A 5,000-nucleotide genomic window follows, 5' to 3' on the forward strand; every position below is an offset into this window, starting at 1 on the left:
CAGAATGCGTTGCAATGCTCAAGTTCCACAGGCCACACCCAGGCACCTCTCCCAGTGACTTACTGGAGCCTCAATGCCAGTGATTTCAAAAGCACTGGCACACTGATCTGTGATAGGTCTGTTAGCGCATTAGGTCCAACCCCCTATACACTCAAAAAAAATTTCTGTTGGATTTACTTAAGAATATTATGGAAAGTATTTCCACATGATTATCTTTCTTATTTTTAACATTAGGCAACTTTGTTGATTTACTTTCTTTACTTTCTTGAGTTGATCCAACATAAGTGAGTCAGGGTATCAAAACCTGATTCAATTAAATTGATCCAACAGGATCTTATAATGTTCATCCAACATGTTTGATACTGGTTTGATTATCCCAATTCTCTCAAGTTGATCCAACAAGAGCTCATAATGTTGTATATGTGCTATTGAATCATGTGGAAATACTTTCCATGTTTTTATTAAGTAATTTCAAAGCATTACACTTAATCTTACACAGAAAAGGCTATAAATCTATGGAAAACAACACTACAAACCCAAGATGTTGAAGATTTGTTTTTTTTTTTATTTTAATCAACACATTCCCCAGGCCATTAATCAAAACACAAAATTGTCTTGAGGGTAATAAATAAAAAATAAACAAAAAAAACCTTTTAAACACTTACATACAAGAGCGTACACGTGTGTTGTAGGCCAATAATGCATTCCATACCACCAGTAGCACACCAACAGTCATTGAAAGGTTAATTACCATAATACTTGTCTACGATGACATAACACAGGGCCTTTAGTAATGCACTATGACTGTCCTTGCCATTCTAGTAACAACAAATTTGTAACGCTGTGTTTTTGTTTAAAGAAACTCCCGCACACTGACCATTTCGCTGTTCTTTCTTTAATAAATTTAAGTTTATTAAAGATAGAAGAGCGAAATGGTCAGTGTGCGGGAGTTTCTTTAAACTATTGCTGAGTGACCCATGGTGTCATCTCCGACGCACCTGCCAGCTGAGGTGTGCGAAAAAAGCCAAAGTTTAACGCTGTGTTTTTAACAGGTTGTTAAGTCAAAAAAAAGAAAAACATTTTTAAAAAATGTTAAAAATAGAGTGCTGTATATGTGCTTGAGGAGGTACGCACGCACACAAGTTAAGAATAGTGTAGTGGACTTCAGAGCCTCTCAATGATCTGCTCAATGCAATGACTCTTTATTAAAAAATGCATAAAGGTGTTTGGCCATTTCAGTAATGTTTTACCAAAAGCTGTGTGTGAGCAATAATGTAGAAATGTGTATTTATACTTCTAGTCAATTGTTATTATTATGTCTGCATTATTACTCACACACACACACACAACTTTCAAGGATGGAACCCGAAAGTACCTGAACAAAGTTTTCCTGAGTGTGTGTAGCAGAGCCGAAGGTGTTGCGTCACTGCGAGGGCGGAGCCTGGGTAGGATGTTTGGCAAGCAGCCAAATGCAGTCACCCCTTTGAAAATGATTCCGATGTCCTCAGGACTGTCAGTAGCTTCTGAACCTTCATGGCGGATCACGTAGATGGCATGGATGCTTTCTGCCATAGCCGATTCCCTGTCAGCATGTTGTGCCTGAAACAAAGTAATTCGACAGATACACATGTAAATATTTAACTGATGTCCATGACATATTTTACCTTCTTAACCATCCATTTCAAACATGCTACCACAATACCAAATACACCAGGTGAAAAGTTAGACAATTTAACATAAGTTATTCTGACTTAATGTTTATACATCTCGATTGTCAACAAATCAGCAAAATTGTAGGCATCAAGATTCAAATTAACATTCTCTTTGTACATAATACCTGGGTCATGGGTATCATTATTCTGGAGGCATCGACCAACCATTCCCCCTTTCCTGATGGAACGCCTCCGTCAGATTTGGAGAATATGGAGAAGAACTTGACTGTTGACTTTTATTCTTCAGAACTCTGCACACACCTATAAAATCATAAAACACAAATACAACATGTACAGTATGTAGCTTATTTGTCTATTTTCAGGACACAAAAAAACAATTTACATATGAAAGTCCAAACAAAAGAGTGATAATCTCTTACACCTCTTGTGTGTGTGTGTGTGTGTGTGTGTGTGTGTGTGTGTGTGTGTGTGTGTGTGTGTGTGTGTGTGTGTGTATGTGTGTATGTGTGTGTGTGTGGCTCTAGCCCCCTGGTGGAGCTCCAGCACACAGAGGTCTGGGACACTGTAGCAGGATTCCATTTCTCCAGTCAAAAAAATAATCGGAGCAGTTATTGCTTCAATATCAATGGGAGCTCGCATTGAGAAGTCGCAGGACGAATTATAGACCACATTGATGCTTAAGAGAATTTGTTGGTGGTAAGGACATCATTACATACCAATATAAAGAGTAATCTATTGGAAGATGCAGCCGAGTAAAACATTTCATACCTTGAAATCTTCCAGGAGAGATTTCACCCGAGCGAGAGATGTCACCCGAGCTCTGATGCTGTCTCACATGACCCAAGTCACTGCCAGTGAGCAAGAGCCATCTCTGTTTGAAAATAACAACACCAGAACAAGGACACAATTGACACCTGGATACAACTTCTGGAAATTGTCTTGGTGATTAACTCTACACAAATAGATATGCAAAGCATTCTAACTTATCTCTTTAAAAAAGCATGGGCAGTCTGTGAATGCAAGAGAAGCACACTGCCTGTGACTTTGCTCTGGGCGTAAGTTTACATGATCTGGGCATACATCAGTGTCTCCCAACCTTTTTCGTCTTGAGTACCCCCTAAGCATTTTTGTCATAGTATGAGTACCACCTCACTCATGTTCTCTATCCCAATATGATCATGACCATACATTTGTTTTTATTCATAAAATAAAACATACTCCTAGTGGTACACGTACCCCTGGTTGGGAAACACTGCATTACATTCATCTCACCTAACATTGAAGCATAGTAAAACGTACCCTGAAATCCTCCAGATTGCATCTTTTGCCAGCATCAACAGGCTACTGCATCACGTGGTACATTTCTGTAATAAACAATATCAGTAATTGATTATATTTATCAAATGTTACACACAGTTTTTACAGTTACATTTTGTTTCACTATGGTAACAATGTTTTAAAATTAGTCATTTTGAATTAACAGGCCACTGCCTTATTTAGGCTTCTTGGTTAAGTGAGCATACATAAATAAAGTAGCCTAAACTCTAATCCAGGGGTGCCCAACCTTTTTTTTAACCGAGATCTACTTTTGAAGTTGATGGTCTGCCGTGATCTACCAAGTCAAATTTCAGGATGTCAGTATGAAAATTTAAGATCACCATTTATTAATCACCATTATTATGAACAAAATGTTTTCAGTAGGCTACTATGGCCGTATCTTTTCAGTGTGTTTTTAAAGTGTGTTGAATAGCCTACGTTTACAAAGCAATGCAGTGCTGCATTGCTTTGTAGTATGCAGAGATAATTTCAGTCCTACACAAGTCATAAACAACTGAAACAATTTCAAAATGATAAACATTTGGTATATAAAAGGCATATGTAGGCACATGGGCCCTATTTCTAAAATATGATGAAGCATTATCATGACTTCAGTGGTCAAAATTAAAAAGGGCTCAGAACTTCACCATTTGTTATGGGTAAATAGTAGGCCAGTTAAGTTCACTTTACTATGAGAGAGAGAGAGAGAGAGAGAGAGAGAGAGAGAGAGAGAGAGAGAGAGAGAGAGAGAGAGAGAGAGAGAGAGAGAGAGAGAGAGAGAGAGAGAGAGAGAGAGAGAGCAATGAGAGAACTCATTGAATTGGTTAACACCCTTGTTAAGAGTGACTTCTTCTATGAAGGTTTTTTTTCCCAGCTCTCTGGGACAGTAGCAGAGCAAAGGCTTTCTATTGTGAGTTTGGCCAATCGTTCTGTCCACAACTGGAGCAGGAAACAGCACAAATTGAAGTGAATTCCATACATGTCAGCTAACATTTCCCTTACACGCGGCACGCGATGTAAACGCAGTTAGCGATGATGCATGCGACTAGCGATTTGGACAAAGATCCTCGCATATCGCCGCGTCATAACGCATCGTTGCGCACATGTTCTGTTACTCACCCGATGTTACATGTGTGCACACATGAATCAACTGCAATACCCTTACGGTCACTTCCTAATGCTTTCCCCTCATTCTGTGTTACAGTGGGACTAATTATCTAACCAATACAGTAGTACCAGCAGCTTACTACATAGCCTACTTTTGAAAGACAGTATTTCCCTGTCACATTACATGTCTCTCGACTGCCACTCCCCTCGAGATCGACTGGTACCTCGCGATCGACTCGTTGGGCACCCCTGCTCTAATCTAATTCATTGCAGCTTACAGTTTACGCAGGTGTGCAACGTTCAAAAAAGAACACCAGTTTATTAGTCAGGTGGATTGACTACACGCCACGTCTGTATTCAGAACCCGCTTAGAATTGTATTTGGTCTGACTGTGGATTGGGTTAACATGGCTCTCACTGAAGCTGACGAACTTTATGACGGCTCGCCTCAGTGCGTTTCAAAGCGCACTCCACTGATTTCCCTAAATGCGCCGCAAAGCTCTCACTGTCCACAAAGCAACGCATAAAGGCTTGCTCATAAACTCAAACACATCGGAGCACGCGCAACATGCTGTAGTAGGACGCAATGTAGACCAGTTGTAATTAGGATTTTCTTTTCCCTGGGCCAGATTCACACACGAGCGTGGCAGAACGGCAGCGAGACGTCTTTCTGCCTGGTCTCGGCCAATGTCTAGAGCTCTACCTCTAGCTACGGGGGATTTTGAATAGGACTGGCCGCGCACACCAAATGCTGTCGTTGTGAAATGCTGACACCGGCGGCCGAAATTAAACAGAAAGTCCTGTCTTCTCGCTTTCGTCCAGCCACACTCTAGTGTGAATCTCTCCTTAAAATCATTTGTTACGCTTTGCCAAGTAAACCCATGCCCTGCCGAGATGATATGAC

General features: G+C 40.3%; 1 long non-coding RNA gene across 3 annotated transcripts in view; it reads right to left on the reverse strand.

Moving 5' to 3' along the window:
- Nucleotides 1–1,372: 1,372 nt before the first annotated feature.
- LOC134448994 (uncharacterized) overlaps nucleotides 1,373–5,000 on the reverse strand; it is a 4,145-nt gene continuing 517 nt past the window's right edge. The window contains exons 2-5 of one of the 3 annotated variants that reach the window (XR_010034890.1): nucleotides 2,973–3,037; nucleotides 2,442–2,544; nucleotides 1,838–1,973; nucleotides 1,373–1,599 (exon numbers count right to left, since the gene is read on the reverse strand). This is a non-coding gene — a long non-coding RNA (uncharacterized LOC134448994). Of the gene's footprint in view, nucleotides 1,600–1,837; nucleotides 1,974–2,441; nucleotides 4,912–5,000 lie in introns of those variants that run through there. The other 2 variants (XR_010034889.1, XR_010034888.1) reach the window with 2 other exon arrangements.

This window comes from Engraulis encrasicolus, chromosome 5 (genome assembly GCF_034702125.1).
Source record: "Engraulis encrasicolus isolate BLACKSEA-1 chromosome 5, IST_EnEncr_1.0, whole genome shotgun sequence".
Lineage (NCBI taxonomy): Eukaryota > Metazoa > Chordata > Actinopteri > Clupeiformes > Engraulidae > Engraulis > Engraulis encrasicolus.